This window comes from Myxine glutinosa, chromosome 10, assembly GCF_964187855.1.
Source record: "Myxine glutinosa chromosome 10, kmMyxGlut1.1, whole genome shotgun sequence".
In the NCBI taxonomy this organism is placed as follows: domain Eukaryota; kingdom Metazoa; phylum Chordata; class Myxini; order Myxiniformes; family Myxinidae; genus Myxine; species Myxine glutinosa.
Genome location: NC_136270.1, coordinates 60,368,188 through 60,390,270, shown reverse-complemented (window position 1 = coordinate 60,390,270; position 22,083 = coordinate 60,368,188).

Below are 22,083 nucleotides of genomic sequence, written 5' to 3'. Positions count from 1 at the left end.
GACCCTCTATGCCCCCCTGTAACCTAGCCGTATTATTCCTCACCTCTTTCTCCATACGCTTCTCACCTCGCTTTACCTCCTCGCGTAGCCCCGAAACCTCCTAACTTACACCTCGTCGTATCTCCTCCATCTCCTTTGTAGATGCCACCCTCATCTGTCCCAATTCATCCCTCTGAGCATCCAGTTTACTTTCTAACCCGATTTGCACCTCCTCTATCTGGTTCCCCATTCGTTTGATTTCCCTGGCAGATTGTTCCCCTATTTCCCGCAATTTGTCCTCCATCCTATTTTCTAACCCCATTAACCCATTTTTCACCTCTTTTATCCCGTTGTCTAACCCCTCACCGGTACCCCTCGCTTCATCCCTCATTACCCCCATTTGGCCCTCCAATCGCTCACCCTGAGCCTCTATACTGTTTTTCAAACCTCCAATTTGGTCTCCCATTTGTCCCATAAGGGCCCTCATTTGCAGGAAAAAAGGTTCGAATCCACCAGCGGCGCTGCTACGGTCGCGGGCGTCGTGGCCATGTGCGAGGCGCCATTTTGCGCGCCCGTAACCTCGTGCGGAGGGCGCCATTTTGTGCGCCTGATACTCCCTCAACCACATTGCCATTGCTCTCCTCCTCCCTTTCTTCCCCTAAGTCCTGGGTTACCCTTAACCCATCTATCTCCCCCACCGACATCCGATCGCCTTGATTTTCCATGGCGCGATCTCAAAATTCGGGTTTTGCTTTAAAAAAACAAATTTCGGCAGCTTGTAATTTTGAGCGCGTTAAGCGCGCTTCGGGTCCGTATCCCACTCCCAGACACCAATTGTTACAGATCGCGGTTTAGATGTTATGATGGGCCGAGCAGATGGTCCAACCGCGACCGTTACAGGATCCCCAATTGGCCCGATTCCACCCGACGTTGACCAGATCGCACCACAGATATTCAATCGGGAAACCTCTAAAGCGACCGAAAGAGAAGGAAAAGAGAAGAAGAATAATACGGCTGAGTATGGAGGAAGAACAGATTTATTATACACACACAAGCAATGGATGGAAGAAGCAGTCACACAGTGAATCGTTAACTTATACTATTCATTTTACTTAACCCCAGGACAACATTCAAGACAGACGACGTTCACACTTACACGGGGGAAATTGCAGGCAGGGATGGCGGAGGTGGGTTGCTGGAGAGGGAGGCAGGGTCGGGGGTAGCAGCTCTCAATTCTTCGCGTTTTTGGCGGGAAAACCCTCGGTCGCGTATCCGCTGCCGATGCTGTAGACGTCACGCGCTGGCTCGGTCACACCTGTTCCTCTCCTTCTGGTGGAGCCGTCTCCCTCCTCTCAGCGCGTCTCTTCAAACCTTGTTTCCTCCCCAAGTATCTCTCCTTTTTGGTTTGGAGCATCTCTCGTCTCACAGCTCACAGCTCACTCACAGCTCCTCTCGCAGGTCACCTCTTCTCTCATCTCTTGAAGCAGTCCCTTCCAGTCGCTTTTATTACTCGGGGCGGAATCAAGCCGCCGGCTGCGAGGGCACGCCTACCGGGTCGCTAACCGCGGTGCTGGTTGGCTGTTAGGGCTGTCCGATTCCTCCTTTGATCATGACGATGTGCCACGCCTGTGAGTTGGCGGCTCCTACCCCCCCTCTTCTCCGAGATGAGCACATGGGCAATGGCGGCTTGCGGGATTGAACACCACTCGCACCGCTTTTGAAAGGAACTTTGGAGAGCGGATATGATTGGGGAAATTGAAAGGGCCTACGCTTATTTCGTTTGATACAATGCAGAGTCAATCTAGTGGGAAACACATATTTAGCCTACATAGAATAAGGAAATACACTATTTAAAAAGATATATCGTGGCCTGTGTGTACGTTTCATGGAATTAACTAGGAGGACGGCTGCGACCATTATTTACATTACGAGGGTGTTACACACAACAAAACCATACTTTTCACATTCGTTACACTTCCTCCAAAATTGTTACACTTCTCAAAAACCGTTACACTTCTCAAATTCGTTACACTTCTCAAAACCGTTACAATATATTGTTACAGACGTGGCTTGGATGTTATTTACCGAGCGGTTTTATGGTATGACCACGTCTGCACAAGTTACCCGATTGTGCCCGAACGTTGACTAGTCGCGCGATGCTGGCTCAATAAGGAAAAGAAGACACCCGGCTGGATTACAATAACACAATACGACACCAATGTTTCAATTCTCAAGACCTCCGGAGGAGATTATATTCGTACGGAAAGGTCAGATTACAGGGGCTAGAGGTATAATCACAGAAAGACAGGCACTTAGACACACTCTTATATTAACCCCGGACAGACGACAGACAAACGGGACAACGGCTGACTCACACGGGGGTTGATGGCAGGAAAGCGGGTATCGATGGCTCCAGGTCCTCCTGGGCTCGGGGCAGGGTACAGTACGGTCCGGTCCGGTCCAAAGATGCGGGGAGGTATCGTCGCGCTGGGGGTGGCGGTGGCTTCTCTCTCCAAGCTGAGGCGCATCTGACGTCACATCCGGCGCGGGGCCGCGTATATCCGGCGGGGAGTGACACGCCCTCGGCTCGTTAGCTCCGCCCCAGATGGAATCGGCACGTTGCTTCTCATTGGGTGCGTGGGGGGGTTACTGGCTCCGCCCCTGACGAGGAGCTGACAGCCAGCCCCTTCGGGGTAACGCCGTGGAGCGCATGGTCATGGCGGGTAACCGAGCCGGTGTGAGGACGCACACTCCCCGCCCCTCTGTTGTTGTAGTCGTTGTTATTGTTGTTGTTTGGGGAAGAAGATGGGAGGAGGTATGGGAAAGGTCCTAAACTCACTACTGATGCCATATAATCACATTCTGGTGCAACGAAGAGTCATAATTAATGGAAACGAGGCCTTAACTGACATAGATTAAGAATAACTAGGAAGATGTCCGAAAGTTGTCTACGTGTGGTGCGGTGGACCTGGGCACGACATTTAATGGGGGAATAAGGGGAAGGTCGGCTCTACTGATTGTTGTTTACATGCAATGGGACTAGGGAATGGGGGATTGGGGAAAGTTGGGGAGTATTGGAGAAAATAGGGGAATATTTACAAGCGGATATGGAGGCCAAATTCCATATTCGCAACAATATATATATATATATATATATATATATATATATATATATATATATATATATTGTTGCGGATATGAGGACTGTATTTTTTTGATTGTGTGTATTATTATTATTGCTGGAGTCTGGCCCCTCCTGCCTCCAGTGTTGTGTAAAGGTCAAAGGGCGTTCCGGTAGTTAATTCCATAAAGTATCCATTGAAGGACACTATAAAACCCTTGTTCAGTAGCTTATATCTTTATTATGTGTTTTAGATTAAGGCTTTGTCGTCCATTAAAATGACACTCCATTGCACCAAGTGAAAAAGATAGATTCCCTTCATCCTTCATTTCCATTCCCAAAACCTCCATTTCCCCTTTCGTAATGGCCAAGCCTCAATTTGGCAATTACATCCCCTCCAAAGCCGCCATTGGCCACGAGGCAGGGTCGGGGAAGAAAGGCGTGCCCGCCCGTCGTCATCAAGGGCGGAGCGAGAGGGTCGCGCGACCAACCAGGGCCGAGGTGAGCACACCGATGGGCGTGTCCTGAAGGCCGGCGGCTTAATCGCCGGAGGCGTTATAAAAGCGCGCGCGCAAGAGTGACCAGAGCTGAGCTGCGTGGTGAGGTCCATGAAAAGAGCTGAGTCGTCAGAGGAAAGCTGCGGAGTTGTAAGGTCCAAGAGAGAGAAGGGAGATCATCCAGCAGCGATTCTTGTTCAAAGGAGATCATCCAGGAAAGCACAAAGCCTGCTATTCGTCACCTTGCTCGCCAGCAGCAGCGTCCACAGCAGCAACAACACTCAACAGCCGCTTGGGGCCTGGACGGCGGTTTTGAGCAGAGCCGCGAAGGAACGGCGGCTGCCCAACGTGCCGATCGTGCTGCCGGACCCGTTGGACCTCCCTCTCCTTCCAGCCAATCCACTCTGCAATTCCCCATGTGAGTCCGTTTCTGTTTGTTCTGTCCTGGGTAGTTAATTAAGTGTGTATAAGCTAGTATTTTCACTGTGTCTCTAAAAGCTTCTGTATATTATTTTATTATCTTTCCTCCTCCTTGGTTTCTTTGAGCCTGTAAATAGTAATAAATAGTAATCGTATTTCAAACCTTTTTTTGCCGTCGTTTTCCTCTTCTTCACATCCGTGTCGTCTTTGTCTTTTCCCTCATTGAATATCTGTGGCGCGATACTGCCAACGTTCGAGTGAATCGGGGAAACTGTTAGGTCGCGGTGCCTCCGCTCGGCAAACATTACATCCTTAACCGCGAACCGTAACAATTGGTGTCTGGGAGTGAGATTCGGGGCCCGAACCAAATTTTTAAAACATTTAGAAAAAATTTGGTCAAAATTTGAAGCGGCCAAAATTTGTTTTGTTTTACAAAAACCCGAATTTTGAAATCGCGCCATGGCTGGTCAAAGCGATCGGATGCAGGTGGGTGAGCTAGAAGGGGGGTTAGGAGTAACCCAGGATCAGAGGGGGGAGAACAATGAGGAGGTGGTTGAGGAGGTGTCAGGCGCGCAAAATGGCGTCCTCGCGCACGTGGTTGGGGCAGCCGCGCCCGCAGCACCGGTGAATTTGGACCTCTTTATGATGCAAATAAGGGCGCTCATGGTCCAGACAAGTGAAGACCTGAGGAATGACTTGGGGAACCGGATGGATGCTCAGGGTGAGCGATTGGAGGGCCAAATGGGAGAAATGGGGGGCAAAATGGGAGAAATGGGGGGCCAAATGGGGGCAATGAGGGGTACCGTTGAGGGGTTAGACAAGAAATTTGAGGGGTTAGACAATGGGATAGAGGGGGTGAAACATGGGTTAACGGGGGTGGAAAATAGAATGGCTGCCCAGGAGAATCAGATAGAGGGGGTGAAAAAGGGGTTAATGTGGTTAGAAAAAAGGATGGAAGACAAATTGCGGGAGAGAGGGGAGCAATCCGCTCGAGAAATTAAACAAATGGGAGAGCAGATAGAGGATGTGAAAATCGGGGTAGAAACCAAATTGGATGCTCAGAGGGATGAATTGGGACAGATGAGGGTGGCATCTACAAAAGAGAGGGAGGAGATGAAGGAGGAGATACGACGAGGTGTAAGTGAGGAGGTCTCGGGGGTACGCGAGGAGGTAAAGCGAGGTGAAAAGCGTATGGAGAAAGAGGTGAGGAATAGTACGGCAAGGTTACAAGGGGGCATAGAGGACCTGATGGAGGAGGTGGAACAGCTGACGGAGGGACAGACGGAGTTAGTGGAGCAGGTTCAAAGTAACACTGCGGTACTAGGAGGGTTAAAAGCGACACAAAACGACATTAAAAATGACTTAATAGCGACACAGAGGCAATGTCAGATGGTACGTGAGGGACTGACAACGAGGTTGGACGAGGTGACAGAGGTAATGGAGACGAAGGACCGGCAGGTGAGGACGCACATAGAAACGGTAAAGGTAGCCTTAGAGGACGAGATAGAGGAGACGCACGGGGAAATAAAAGAGGTGAAGCAAAAGATAAAGGAGGTGGAAGAGGGGGTGAGTGAAATTAAGAAGAGACGGACCGAAACTAAGAGAGAAATACAGGAGGAGGTGATGGAATATGTACAAGGTCGGTCGGTGCTCAACTCATAATTGTGTGCTCACTAACCAAATAAAGAGTTTGCAGGTGGTGAAGGAGGTGCGGAGACGTGGTGCCAAGGTGAGTGGTGATATACGAGGAAATGTATATGATGTGAGGGGAGCTTCAGTCGGCTTGGGGGTTGATTTGGATCCGGGTGTTCGTGAGAGGCCGGTGGTGAAGTGTGCGACAGGTACGGTGTGCGAAAGAGGAGGTGTGCGAGAATGTCCGACTCTGGGATGTGTCAGAAAAAAGTGCGCGCCGAAGAGTGAGTGTACTGTCGAGAGTGAGTCGGTCATAGCGCGTGTGCGAGGGAGCACATGGAAGCGCGTAGTGAGGAGTGTTACAGAGGATGTAACGGAAGCATGTACACCTGTGGTGAGTGTTACGAAAGAAGTAACGGGAGAGTGTGCGCAGGAGGATGCGCGAGAAAGGTGTGTAACGGACAGGTGCATGGGGAAAGAGTGCGCTGTCAAGAGTAAGGGAGAATGCACACCTGTGGTGAGTGTTACGGAGGAAGTAACGAGAGAGTGTGCGCAAGGGGATGCGCGAGAAAGGTGTATAACGGACAGGTGCATGAGGAAAGAGTGCGCTGTCAAGAGTAAGGGAGAATGCACACCTGTGGTGAGTGTTACGGAGGAAGTAACGGGAGAGTGTGCGCGAGAAAGGTGTGTAACGGACAGGTGCAGGAGGAAAGAGTGCGCTGTCGAGAGTAAGGGTGAGTGCGCTGTCAAGAGTGGTGGTGAAAGTAGTGAGAGTGACACGGAGCGTGAGTTGGTTGTGACAGGTAAGAGAGGATGTACACCTGGAATGGAAGGATGCACACCTGGAATGGTAGAGCGTGTGTGGGAATGCACACTTGAGTTAGTAGTGAGGCACGTGGTTGGGTGTGCGAGTGAGAGCACACCTGTGATTCTCACAGAGGAGGTGACCGAGGAGGGGGCGCGAAGAGGTGTGTTGGTGAGGTGTGCGAAGGATGAGTGTGTGCCAAGGTGTTCGGTGGTCAGGTGTGTGACCAAGTCTGTGAGCGAAAGAACGAGTGCAAAGACGAAGTATGCGGGGTGTACGGGCGACGTTGGAGCACCGAGCGCGGTGAGGGTGAAAGGGGTAGCGTATGCGTGTGAGCATGCAGGTGAAGCATCGACGGTAACCGGGTTAGCGGTTAGAACGACATTTAGCCGAATCGGGCCCTCGGTGCGCGCCGAGCAGCTTCGCGTGCCACGAGGACCAGCGGGGATCCGAACCACGGCGGTTTCGAAAGAACCGCCGTACGCGATCCACGCTGGGCCTCGCTCGGAACGGCCGCGTCCGTGCTCCACTAGGCGGAGCAGGCAGCCCGATAGGAAGGGTCGTCATGGCGACCCCTTTTTGTTGAGACATTCCGGCAGGTCGAGATCGGGCCATTGGATGGCTCCGTGCCGAGGTGGTGCGTGGGATCTCGGCCCGGGTAAACCTCCTTCCCTGCACCGAGTGCCGGACGCATCCAGCCGCCGGCACCAAACAACCCGCATTCATTGCTCGGCTTTACGAAGCCGGGCTGTGGAAGTGAATTGGCGCACCGAGAGGCACTAGTGAGTGGACTGTGATGATGATGATAATACTGATAGTATAGTGATTTGATACGAAATTTAGAATAGTGGGTAGAATTGGCAGTAATTGGAAAATTTTTGATTTGTGGAAATTGGACGAGCAAAATTTATAGTAAGAGATGCCCCATGTGATGGGATGGCCAATCCACCATCCCTTACAGCGGGGGCAAAGGAGCACTAGTCTTATGGGGTTTATGGCAGTGAAAACTAGCCCGAGAGGGTTTGGATAATGTGTAGGGACCTAGAAGATGACGTAAGGTAACGTTAAGGTTAGGTAGTGACTGATACCTGTAGTGAGGACGCAGGTAGATTAGTTTGGATTATAATGACGGGGGAGCGCAACAAAGTAAGGGGCGACGGGGAAGCGCAAGTTTCAGAGGGGAGTAGTTAGATGAGATGATGCCGTGTGTTTGAGGATTGGAAGTGTATTGTGAAAAGTGTGTGAGGAACAGGTGTGATTGCACAGGTGTGCAACTGAACAGGTGGATGGAGCAGTGTTTGAGTAATGGTGATGTGTGTTGTGTTGACCAAATTGTCCAGGAAGGAAGGAGGGTGCAGGTGGCACCAGGTGTGATTGCACAGGTGTGCAACAACAGGTATGAAGAACAGGTGTATGAAATACATGGAGTGTGGAATATCTGGAGTATTGGAATGGATGGTCGTGGAGTGAGTATGGTGGAAACTGTGGAGTGGAGTGGATGGTGCGAAGGTGTGAATGGGGGAAGAGTGGACCCCCATCTCGACAACCCAGGGAGGGTCGTGTAAGTGTTAGGTAGAGGGTATAGGTAAATTGTGGTTCGATATTGGCATCTGTGGTGCGGGTGAGAGAATGGTATTTGGATGGGTGCATTAGTGTTGTGGAAATGGCTGGGCGTGTAGCCTGTTAGTGTGTGTAGTTGGTTTGGGCACTCCACCACTGTGAGGATGTCGGCCAGGTGAGGCCGCAGGTGGGCTCTGGGAGCCGGTAGAGTTGTTGTGAATGGGGCCCGAGGATCCGGAGGACGGACCCGGGTAGCCCAGTGCCAGAGGGCACCGAGAGGGGTGACAGAGCCAGGAGGGGCCTTCCCCAGTAGATAGGTTAGGTTAAGGAGCAGGTAAGCTCGGGTGGCAACTGCAGTGGTGGAGGTGTGCAGGTGGGTAGACCTGCTGGGAGAGCTACACGACCCAGCCCTGAAATTGTGCAAGGGCACAGGGAGATGAATCAGGGGAGTGAGACCCCAAATTGAGAAGCACCACAGTTTGGTCAATGGGAATTGGTTTTTAGAACCCATAGTGTAAGATGGCCAATGGATAGGCATGGAAAGCCCCCGGGTAGTGTAAAGTGTGTTAATGTCATTTAGAAAGTAGTTAGGATGAAAATCTCCTTCTACCATCTACATGCACTCACCTGAGATGATGTACCTCCACACCATGCCAGGTTGTTTTAATTATTTTTGATGCAAATGTTTGGATTGTGAGACGCATCATGACGTGGGTGTGACATTGTGCTTGATGTTCCATCTCTTCCTCCTTATGAGGATTGATGATGAATTGGGTGATGGCAAATTTTGGATAGAGGGATTGTGGGAACGAATTTGGAGTAGAAGAAATATGGGGAAGACGTCACAGTAGTGACGAATTGGTAAATGTGTAGATTTTGTACATATGGGGTAAGGGCATGGGTAGTGTAGGTGATAGGGGGGGGTGACGTACGGTAGGGACGAGCTTTCTCACTTCGCTCTCCGTACGCACTTCGCCTTGCATTGCCTTGTTTGATGTGTACCCTTGAGACCTTACCCCTCGCTCATTTGTCTTCCCCCTTTTGTCTCCCACATGAGGACCTGAGCGCCACTGGGCGCCGAGGGGAGCGTGCGTGAGTCCGCCATTGTGTGCCCAGAACTCCCAGAACCAGCTGTCTGCATCGATGCACCACATTATGGACCACACCACTGTGGCCGAGCACCACTTATGGACCCCATGGGTTGGGGCATGGCCCCTCTGCTGGAACCGGCCATGAAGGCCCGAAATCTTGCTGGCGGACCTTGGCCACAGGGCACCGATGCCCCACAGGTGAACCACACTATGTCGGCCCTGTGGGCCATAAATAAAATAAATTAAAATGGACACGTTGGGTGCATTTCATTTTATGCTCAAATAGGCCGCCAGTAAGAAAATGAGAGAAAATGACAACATCTGGAAGAAAGCAAATAGCCAGCAGAGGGAGCCGAAGAGCAAGAGACCACCTGCAGGGTTAGGGGTTGTTGGTTTATTTTTATTGATGAACAATGATGACTGTGCACCGATTGGTGCTTGAGGGTGCTTTGGTGCGTTTATGGGTGCTTTCATGGTGCATTGATGCAGAGCAGACTGTCTCCCCCCCAGAAAGAACAATCACAGGTCCTGGGTTGCGTTTTGTAAATAAAATAGCGTCACTGTAAATAATGCTCCCCACCGTCAGTGTGTAGGTTGAAGACCATTCCGCAATTCGGTTAGCTGTGGGCGTGAGTCTGGTGGCAGGGTGCAATGGAGCAGCGGGACATATTTATCTATGTTTTAAAACTGTCGCACTCAGGGTCAGGTTAAAAGTAGAGGGAACTACACCTACGTGTCACACTAAATTAAAGTTGTAGGCCCGGGCCGTGCCTAAGAGGAGGAGGGTGCAGTGTTGCGGTTATGAGGACTGTATTTTTTTTGATTGTGTATTATTATTATTGCTGGAGTCTGGCCCCTCCTGCCTCCAGTGTTGTGTAAAGGTCAAAGGGCGTTCCGGTAGTTAATTCCATAAAGCATCCATTGAAGGACACTATAAAACCCTTGTTCAGTAGCTTATATCTTTATTGTGTGTTTTAGATTAAGGCTTTGTCGTCCATTAAAATGACACTCCATTGCACCAAGTGAAAAAGATAGATTCCCTTCATCCTTCATTTCCATTCCCAAAACCTCCATTTCCCCTTTCGTAATGGCCAAGCCTCAATTTGGCAATTACATCCCCTCCAAAGCCGCCATTGGCCACGAGGCAGGGTCGGGGCAGAAAGGCGTGCCCGCCCGTCGTCATCAAGGGCGGAGCCAGAGGGTCGCACAACCAACCAGGGCCGAGGTGAGCACACCGATGGGCGTGTCCTGAAGGCCGGCGGCTTAATCGCCGGAGGCGTTATAAAAGCGCGCGCGCAAGAGTGACCAGGGCTGAGCTGCGTGGTGAGGTCCATGAAAAGAGCTGAGTCATCAGAGGAAAGCTGCGGAGTTGTAAGGTCCAAGAGAGAGAAGGGAGATCATCCAGCAGCGATTCTTGTTCAAAGGAGATCATCCAGGAAAGCACAAAGCCTGCTATTCGTCGCCTTGCTCGCCAGCAGCAGCGTCCACAGCAGCAACAAGACTCAACAGCCGCTTGGGGCCTAGACGGCGGTTTTGAGCAGGGCCGCGAAGGAACGGCGGCTGCCCAACGTGCCGATCGTGCTGCCGGACCCGTTGGACCTCCCTCTCCTTCCAGCCAATCCACTCTGCAATTCCCCGTGTGAGTCCGTTTCTGTTTGTTCTGTCCTGGGTAGTTAATTAAGTTTGTATAAGCTAGTATTTTCACTGTGTCTCTAAAAGCTTCTGTATATTATTTTATTATCTTTCCTCCTCCTTGGTTTCTTTGAGCCTGTAAATAGTAATAAATAGTAATCGTATTTCAAACCTTTTTTTGCCTTCGTTTTCCTCTTCTTCACATCCGTGTCGTCTTTGTCTTTTCCCTCATTGAATATCTGTGGCGCGATACGGCCAACGTTTGAGTGAATCGGGTGAATCGGGGAAACTGTTAGGTCGCGGTGCCTCCGCTCAGCAAACATTACATCCTTAACCGCGAACCGTAACAATATATATATATATATATATATATATATATATATATGTATATATATATATATATATATATATATATATATATACATACATACATATATATAAGCACGATATCTCAAAAAGTTATGGAAGGATTTGGAGAAACTTGGTGGACCAGTTGGGTGTATGACAAGGACAAACAGATTCGATTTTGGTGAAGATCTGAATATGGATTCGGATCGGAGAATTAATTATTTATGCCAATTTTATTTATCAACAAATATCTACAACTTGTTAAAAAATCAAAATAAAAAAATCCTTACTAATTGTTACACGTGGAGCACGTGTTATTGCACAGGTGGAGCACGTGTTATTGTCTTACACGTAGAGCAGCAACGAAGGCTGGAAAGGGTGGAAATGCGAATGGTGCGGTGGATGTGCAGAGTATCATTGAGAGAGAGGAAGACAAATGATGAATTGCGAAAAATGATGGGAATAGAGCCTGTGATTGATGCTGTGAAGAGAAACAGGTTGAGATGGTTTGGTCATGTGTTGAGGAAGGATGAAAGTGACTGGTTGAGAAGAGTGATGGAAATGAATATTCGGGGAAGACCGAGAAAGAGTTGGTTGAAGGTGGTGGAAGAAGAAATGCGGGCAAGGGGCTGGAAAGATGTACAAGGGGAGATGCAGAAATAGGGCAAAATGGAGAAGATTGTCATGGGGACCGCAAGGCTAACCCCCGCTCTAGCAGGGAAAATTGCCCTAAAATGCCTGTTGTTGTTTCTTGTATCCGAGAATTATTTAATTTCTACGTGATTCTTCACCATTGAGAGATCGGGCGAAAAGTGATATATAACTTGATATTTTAAAAAATTATGGACGAGTTATGACTAAACTTGGTTGATGAGCTGGTTTGGTGACAAGAACAAGCCGATTAGATTTTGGTCATGTCCGAAACCAGATCTGGCCTATCAGTGGAATACAAAACATAAACTGCTCAGCCTGGCGGAGGTCGAGGTATGCGCTCTTCCGAGTACCGTAGTATTACAGTTTTAATTTGGAGCGGTAATAATTTTTGGATACCAAGCACGTTCTGGGGCCAAAGCCCTTTTCACTTTCATAATATTTTTTATCCGATTTCGCAGCTGTCAATCATTTTAATGAGAAGTTTGCTGACGACCAATTCTCTATATTTTAATTTGCAGAAATATACAAATAATGTACACAATGTAATGAACCGTTCCTTCCGAAACTTTATGGAAATATTTGTTCACGAGTTATCAAACAGTGACCACTATATTCGTCATGGTTGTGTGTCTGTCTGTCTGTGTGTCTGTCTGTCTGTCCGCAGCATAACTACCCGATGATATCATCCGATCTTGATGAAACTTGGGTGGGAGGTTGATATCATGATCTAGTTGTGTCCTACCTAGAGTTGGCGTATTGCGCCCATTGTGGGCGGAGCCACGCCCGAAAAAGATGTCTTTTTAGGGGGTAATCGAGTTCAAGCTACATCTTCTCCGAGGGAGTTGGTGGAATCTTACAGGGGTTTCGTTATTTGGTTAGGCCAATGCCATGTGTCTAGCCCCACGGAGCTCGATTTTTCATTTTCGCCCCAAGGTCAAGGTCACAAGGTCACGAAATTTAGAAAAGTCGATTTTTTATGGTTTTATTACATTGTTCGTCTCTTGATAGGGTGAAATGCCGTACATGATCTTATATTATCACATACATCATAAAATACAAGTTTTCCAACAAATTTCAGAATCTTCGACCTTTGACCTTTGAAGGTCACAAAGGTCAAATTTTCAAAGTTGTCGGAATCGAACCGAATTTTCGGTATTGTGTAGCTAACTAACCTCATAACTGATTATACATTATTTTATATCTCATTTCAAGGTCAGTAACCTTCGTTTTGACATTTCAAGGTCACAAAGGTCAAATTTTCAAAGTTGTCCGAATCAAAACGAATTTTCGGTATTGTGTAGCTAACTAGTCTCATAACAGATAATACATTCCTATTTATATATTTCCAATGTCGGTTTTGACTTTTAAAGGTCACAAAGGACGGCCATTTCAAAGTAGTCCGTCCTTTGTCATTGAATACCGCTTGCTCGTGAACCATCGTCGTCTCCTGACTTGTATAAATTGTTTTAATAATCTTGAAATAATGCAGAGAATGATTTTCCCCCAAGTTTCCTGAGGTTCATGAAGGATCTTCAAGTTACCTGTATTACAAATAGTACTCAAAAGGTTATCATAACAAGACACTCCCAATATTCGAAGAAACGCCAACATTTTCTTTGTAGTTTTCAATAAGTAATGTATAACAACTAGTAAGGATTTCTTGATTTTGGTTTTTAAAGAAGTTGTAGATAATATTTGTTGATAAATAAAATTGGCATTTATTCGACTATTACTAGTATCTTGTTGAAAGGAACTATTTGGACGAGGCCACACAGTGTTCGACAAGCAAAATTCCACCTTTCCCGTTTCTTAACGGTGAATATTCGTTATTTTGTGAAGAATATGAAGGGAAATTCTTTCGCCAGAATGATGTTTATTTGCAAGACAAAAGTGCAAGCAGAGCACTATCATAGATCACGGAACAAGATAAACCGTTGAAATTGCTTCTTCTGCTCAGAGGTCAGATATGGAAAACTCATTTCCAGGCAATAAGAGACGGTTTGCGGCCCCGTTTAGTGTCGCACGTTCTCTGCGTTTGTGGCGACAACGTTAACAATGCATACGATTGCACATTGCGTGCCACACCCTCCAACCAACACTAATAAAAACATCCGAATCCTCAAAATACATTTTTCATGTACGTTCATCCCATTCCTCCAATGTGTTTCTTCCTGCTCGTTTATTCCCAAATTTACATGATTTCCCATCATCATCGAATTGCCGCGTGCCCATCCATTATTCCATACTTCAATAATTTACCACTTGGAGGTTTCTCTAATGGCTGTTTGAATTGTTATTCAAACTATAACGAGACACTTATAATGCGTATATATATATTTAAACCGTTACCCTTGTCGTGTCCACTTAGGATAGTCTTATACATCATGCCTAAAAGCCTAGGAAGGGAGCGGAGTTTTGCACATAATCGCTCCTGTGTTTAAGATAAGGGAAATATGGTTTTTGATTGCCTTGAGAGCACACGTTGGAGGCAGGTGGATCCTGGCAGGTTCACCTGTGAGCTGTATGCAGATTGGCGCGAAGTTATAGCGCAGCCTCGGCTGGATGGAAATGGTGTACGAACATCACTTTCCTTAACCCCTGTGGCCTAATTCCCATGCTGTATGATGGATTACACAAGACATGGCTGTCGTGGAACCACCATCAGTGCAGGATCAAGGCAAGGGACGATGACCGCACAGGTGGCACATCCTGTATACGGGTCCACACTTTATTGGTATGACCGGAGTAAAACTTCCAAATCGTGTGGACCGAGGTCTCCACAATGAAGGATGTGTGACCTGAAGCAGAGGATAGCACGTCCGTTATCACTTCCAATTGAAAACTAACACAGACCCTTATTTTAAACTTCACTTTTATCAAAAAAACAGAAAGCTTTTTAAAATCTTGATGAATCTATTTGTTGCATGTTTTGTTTGTTTGTTTGTTTTTTTGTTTGTTTTTGTATACAAGATCGAGGCTCGTGAAAGAGCTAACATTAATCACAAAAAAAAAAAACGAACACATAAAACATAATAAAGGGCGCGGGAGACAAGATGGGGAGAGAGCGGGAAGCACACAAGTACAACAGCAGAGAACAGGGACAATGGAAGATCTGTGGGAGGGAGAGGGCTTCGGGGGAGGAGGCTTTGGAAGGGGGGGGGGGGGGGGGGAGAGGTATAAAACACATGGACACTGCTAGGACTTCCAGGAAAGAAGTCGGAATTTCAAACAAGTGGATCTGGGGTGAATTAACGGGGGTAGAAAAGATCAAGGTTTTGGATGAGGGAAGATAAGAGATGGTGGAGAACAGCTGTTTTAAAGACCTGAAGGGAGGAGAGGGATTGAAGAGAGGGAGGGAGTTTGTTCCAGAGGCGGGAGAAAAGGGGAATGAAGGAGTGAAAGTGAGCAGAGAGTCTTGATTTTGGCAGTTTAACCATAAGAGGGTTGCTGGCAGATCTTGTGCGACCTGTAGGAGTATTTGAGGGACAGAGCACAGAGAGAGCTGGGGGTGCAAGGCCGGAGAGGAGTCGGTAGAAGACAGAAAGACCACCAACCTGCCTGCGGTTCGTGAGTGAAAGACCCTCGGAGTTAGCTTCATCGCAGGAGATTCCAATGTTTCTGAAACTACATAGACCGAGTTTAACTTTCTACTACTACTTTTATGTTCCTTATTCATCCCACCTGTAGGGTCAGGGTGTGTAGGGTCAGGCACAACCCATAGAGCATCATGGACATTTGGCCCAATTATTTTCACAAACGAGCCATTCAGGTCCAGGTCCACTGCAACAGATCTTGGGCAGGAATCTGTCATTTTTCATGGTGCCAGTGATAATTTACTTGTCCTTTGTGAAAGACACTGTGAGATCTTTAACGCCCACTCATTAATGCCAGCAGACAGGAAATCCCTGAGCTAAACGTCCATCCGAGTGACGGCACCCACATTGACGCATCGCTCGTTTATCGCCCTCCGTGCAAAACATCAGGATGACAACTTGTAGTTGGTCGACATTCAAGTCCAGCCTGGACAGCTCAGAGGTGAGTGAGCAAACCTTGAAACGATCCTTCCAGCCAAATATGAAATACCCAGGTTCAGAAAACATCAACTGTAATCAATCATTTTGTTTTAGCGAGTACAGAGCAAGTTGCGACATTGTTTCATTGATTGTAGAGTACGATGGACTTTCAGGCATTGTGGGTACGATCTCTCCATTCACGCCCTTAGTGACAATTCAGGAAAGAGTGAGTACACCGACTCAAATATTGGTTTTCATCAATACGGGGCATTCAAAATGATGTATGAATATTAAATAAGACTTTTTGTGCATGTCGTGTGTGTGTGTGTGTGTGTGTGTGTGTGTGTGTGTGTGTGTGTGTATGTGTGTGTGTATGTGTGTGTGTGTTTGTGTGTGTGTATGTGTGTGTGTGTGTGTGTGTGTTTGTTTGTGTGTGTGTGTGTGTGTGTGTGTATATGTGTGTGTGTGTGTGTGTGTGTGTATGTGTGTGTGTGTGTGTATGTGTGTGCGTGTATGTGTGTGTGTGTGTGTAATGTGTGTGTGTGTGTGTGTAATATGTGTGTATGTGTGTGTGTGTGTGTGTGTGTGTGTGTGTGTGTGTGTATCTGTGTGTGTGTGTGTGTGCGTGTGTGTATCTGTGTATGTGTGTGTGTGCGTGTGTGTATCTGTGTATGTGTGTGTGTGTGTTCTGTGTATATGTGTGTGTGTGCACGTGCATGTGTCTCTGTGTGTGTGTATCTATGTGTGTGTGCATCTATGTGTGTGTGTGTGTGTGTATAGTGTGTGTGTGTGTGTGTGTGTGTGTGTGTGTGTGTGTGTGTGTGTGTGTGTGTGTGTGTGTGTGTGCGTTTGTGTGTGTGTGTGTGTGTGTGTTTACAATGACTCGATTCTGCTCGCCTGGCACTTTTAACCTGCCATTGCTAGCACCAAATCTCTAATTCAAATCGTATTTTAAACGTAATTTTCAGCATTTAAACGAAACGAAAGTGGCAATTTCAGGATGGTTAACCATAAATTGTTGTGATCCGAGATGCAAATCGGACTCACCGAAATAGAGGGCATGCGAGAAATATCCGTGGATGAGACTGAGAGGTGTCGATTCATCATATTTCCTATCATTTCATGTTAATACAATTAATGGCCACAGTGCATCTATCTATAATTCCAGTAATCTCTGTGTGTGTGTGTGTGTGTGTGTGTCTGTGTGTCTGTGTGTCTGTGTGTTTGTTTGTCTGTGACCGCTGTTTCTCGACAACCACGGGTCCGATATACTTGAAACTTGCCAGGTATATTGCTGGGGACCTGAGGATGTGCCTTTTCAAGGTTTCATATTAATCGGAGAAGTAGTTACCGAGCTATGGCGATTTCTTTACCAAACTCCGCAAGCCGTTCGCTTTGGACCAAACCATTTCATGTAAATTGAGGGGGGGGGATTGTCACCGTACTCGCAAGCCGTTCGCTTTGGCTTTGCGAATGGACCAAACCATTTCATGTAAATAGAGGGGGGGGATTGTCACCGTACTCGCAAGCCGTTCGCTTTGGCTTTGCGAATGGACCAAACCATTTCATGTAAATAGAGGGGGGGGATATAATTTTAGATATATATATAGTACGGGCATGCCCTAGTATATAAAACACACACACACACACACACACACACACACACACACATCAACTTTTCGGAATAGATGCAAAAATCTAGTATAATTTCTCTTGTATCCCCAGAATCAAACAAACAATATAATTATGACAGCGCCCTCAGCTCCCGTACCTCCAACCTTCCCGTCCCCTCACAAAATGATTAATCCACAGTCGTGGCCAAAAATATTGGCACCCTTGCACTTTTTTCAAACAACACAATATTCTCTAAAAAATAAGTTGAAATTGACGAAAGTATTTGGTCTCCACAATTCAATATTTCATTGTTAATATTACAGAACCTTTGTTTTTGATTCAGAACTTAATAGATCCTTTCAAATCAGAAAATATATATAAATGGCATTGACAAAATTATTTACACTCTCGACTAAATATTTGGCAGCACAGCCTTTGGACAAAATAACTGCAGTCAAGTACTTCCGGTAGCCATGAATGAGCTTCCTACACCTCTCTACTGGCAGTTTGTCCCACTCTTCTTGTGCAACCTACTCCAGTTCTCCCAGATTTGAAGGCTGCCTTCTCCCAACTGCTGTTTTCAGATTTCCCCACAGGTGTTCAAAGGGATTTCGATCTGGACTCATTGCTGGCCACTTCAGAACAGTCCAGCATTTGTCTTGAACCATTCCTGGGTGCTTTTTGAAGTGTGTTTGGGGTCATTGTCCTGCTGCAACATCCATGACCTTCGACGGAGACCCAGCTTTCTGACACTGGGTTGAACATTGTGCTCCAAAATACCTTTGTAATCTCCTGATTTCATGATGCCATGCACACCTTCAAGGCACCCAGTGCTCGAGGCAGCACAGCAACCCCAAAACATCACTGAACCTCCTCCATGTTTGACTGTAGGGAAGGTGTTCTTTTCTTTGAAGGCTTCATTTTGTTTTCTGTAAACATAGAGATTATGTTTTTGTTTTTTTAACCAAAAAACTCTAATTTGGTCTCATCTGTCCACATTCTCCCAGAAGGATTTTGATTTGTTCAGGTATGTTTTGGAAAACTCCAGTCAGGCTTTCTTATGTCTCCCTCTCAGCAGTGGGGTCCTCCTGGGTGTCCTACCATAGACCCCCCTTTCATTGAGTTGGTGAGGGATGGTGGGAGTTGAAACTGTCGTACCTTGTGTCTGAAGGTCAGCTTGAATCTGTTTGGCAGTTGATCGAGGTGCTTTCTCCACCATTCGAACAATCCTTCACTGCTATATTCAATCAAGTTTTCTCTTGCGGCCAAGACCAGGGAGGTTGGCTGCAGTGCCATGGGCCTTAAACTTCCTGATAACATTACGTACGGTGGACACAGGAACATCAAGGTCTCTGGAGGTGGACTTCTAGCCTTGAGATTGTCCATGCTTGGCTCCAATCTTGTGTCTGCCTCGTCAGACCATTCTCTGGTTTTCTTTCTTTTCTCCATGCTCATTGCGGTACACACAGTGACACAAAACAGCAGAATGACTCCTTTTCTCCATTCAAACTGGTTGAATGAGAGATTTTAAAAAATATTGCAGGCACCTGCAACTCACCAGAGGTGAGTTCAATTCCAAAGTAAAGGAAAATCACCTGCTTGAAATCTAATTATTTCTATCAACTTCTAAAAGGTGCCAATAATATTGTCCGGGCCATTTTAGGATTTCTGTGCGGAATAAGCTAAGATTTTGTAATTTTTTCAGCTATTTTTGTTTTGTTCCCCATCAAACGAAAGAAATACATTTGTGGATACCAAAAGATTTTTTAATTTAAACAATTTTCTGGAAGAAATGGTGCATTATTTGAAAAAAGTGAAATGGTGCCAATATTTTTGGCCGCGACTGTATATAATAATATGCTTGTTTGTCTGCCCATCCATCTGTATGTAACATCCCATTCCACCCATTGGTTGGCCAGTTCGCGCGACTCCACCTGTAATTTCAACCTGTACTAGTACCCGACTGCAAAGCCGCATTGAGCCGGCGAAGCCAAAGCCTCTTGCCACTATTTTACCCATCACTATGGCATCAGTAGGTTAGGTAGTTGGTAGTAGGTAGGTGTAGTAGGTACCGTACCTAGTTCAAAATGGCACCATTTGCATTCTGGATGAGATTAAAATTTATAAAATTTACTTTTTGATTAATTCGGTGAATTCCGTCTCAACTTCGGATATTTCCGGCCGTGAAAAACTATCCCCGACGGCCGCGAGATTTCTAAAAAAATAATTCTTCATCAATTTTAGAATATTTGACGCCGTTTTCAGCGTCCGAAATGTGGTAAAAAGCTTTTTTGAAATATTTTTTCAAATGCTCGAATCTCATTGGTTCCGGTGTTTGGTGACGATTTTCGTTGAAGATAACCAGGCCCGTGCGGGCCGAGGTTGGTCTTAAAGTATTTTAATTACAAATTAGAGGTGCATAAGATTGTGAATCAAAAAAAGACGGGTGAAACAAACTCCGATTGAACTTTTTTCAATTGTTATGCATACTTCCGCATCCGCAAGATGGCGGCCTCCATTGAGCGATTTGGTGCATCAAAGCTTCGAAATTCTCAAGGGATCCAGCAAAATCTGGCTTTTCAACATAATACGTACGCGTTCATTCACAACACCGGCTTCGCCGGCTACTAGTACCGACTGCAAAGCCGCAATGAGCCGGCCAAGCCAAAGCCTCTTGCCACTATTTTACCCATCACTATGGCATCAGTAGGTTAGGTAGTTGGTAGTAGGTAGGTGTAGACTGTAGTAGGTACCGTAGCTGGTAAGACTTGGTAAAAGAGAAGAGCAGACAGTCCTCCCCAATAGTAATACCTGCATACAATAAATGTCACAAGAAGCTTAAGGAAGTAACTATACGATGTGCTAGCTTAAGGCCTATTTTAAGAAATTTTAACTGGGCTTAACTTACGTTTTCACAGTATGTGTGTAGTCTTCTAACTTCAGTCGGTGTCAGGGCTGGTTCTCTCCGGGCACTGCGGCTTCCTCCACCAGAAGAAGTTAGCTTGCAGTGATTAATTCGGTGAATTTCGTCTCAACTTCGGATATTTCCGGCCGTGTAAAACTATCCGTATTTCTAAACTAAATATGTAAACCGCTTATACCGTATTTCCGGGCGTGAAAAACTGTCCCATACGGCCGCGAGATTTCTAAAAAATAATTCTTCGTCAATTTTAGAATATTTGACGCCGTTTTCAGCGTCCGAAACGCGTAATAAGCTTTAAAAAAATATTTTTTCAAATGCTCGAATCTCATTGGTTCTGGTGTTTGATGACGATTTTCGTTGAAGATAACGAGGTTCGTCTTAACGTATTTTAATTACTAATTAGAGGTTCATTAGATTGTGAATCAAAGAACGACGGGTGAAACAAACTCCTATTGAACTCTTTCGCAATTGTTTTATGCAAACTTCCGCATCCGGTCGATGGCGGCCACCATTGAGTGATTTCATTTTAGAAATATTTTTGCAAATGCTCGACTCTCATTGGGTCCGGTGTTTGGTGACGCGTTTCGTTGAAGATAACCAGGCCCGTGCGGGCCGATGTTGGTCTTAAAGTATTTTAATAATACATTGGAGGTGCATAAGATTGTGAATCAAACAATGACGGGTGAAAGAAACTCCGAATGAACGTTTTAAATTTGTTATGCATACTTCCGCATCCGCAAGATGGCGGCCTCCACTGCGCTTCGGAATTCTCGAGCCAAGGCATAATCAGGTTTTCAACATAATACGTATGCATTCATTGACAACACCAGCTTTGCCGGCTACAATCATACGGCCGCCATGTTGGTTCTTACTGCTCTGTGAAGCCAATGACATCATTGTAGCTGTCATTTCACAATCGTCATGCCCTCCGAATAAGTTTTCCCTTCAGTGTAAAATGATCAAAGCGACAGTTAAAAATATTTTGAGCTGATAGGCGTCAGGGGCCTTGTGAAAATTAGCCTCGGCGATGGAGGCAGCGTTCTCTCGTCTATACACTGCCCGGATAGCTATGTGGCATTATCTCAAGCAGGGCTTTTAAGTCGACATTGCTATTATTTCCGACTATTTTCTCTTAAGCGACTTGACCAGGGACCATAAAACCCATGTCTTTGGCCGAGGACGTCCGGGAATCTCAAGACATTGTGAAAGAAAACATCCATCATTATTTACTTTAGCGATGTGTATATACGGTACTGAAGCGCGATGCTACGCACGCGACTTGCTACCAAGGAGGAAGCGGACAACGCAGTTAAACAAAAGTGTCTTTATTGACAAGAGGTCACTGTAGCACTGGTGCGCTCCGGGCTGCGCGCCCGGTGTATATCCTGAGGCCACGCCTACCCCTCGGGCGTGGCCGCCGCCCACTTGGTGCGCGGAATGATGTCACCACGCCAGTGGGCTTTCGCGTACGCCACACGCGCCCCTCCAGAATTCCCGTGCACCTGGAGGGCCAGTTTGCGGGCAAACGGATGACCCGGCCGAAGCGCCCTCTGGCGACCGGCAGCGTCCGGGGTGCAGGGATGCCAGCTGGGATGCCCCCGGCTGTACCCGGGAAGGGTGCCGGACCAGGGGGCGGTGTGCCGGCGGCGCTGGGCGGTGCCGGGGGTCCGCCCACCAGGGGGCGGCCCCGACGCGGGGGCCGAGCCACCGGCGGTGGGTGGTCCGCGTCGAGGTGGGCCGGCTTGAGTCGATCCACCGAGACGCGGTCGGGAGTACCGCCGATGTCCAAGGTGA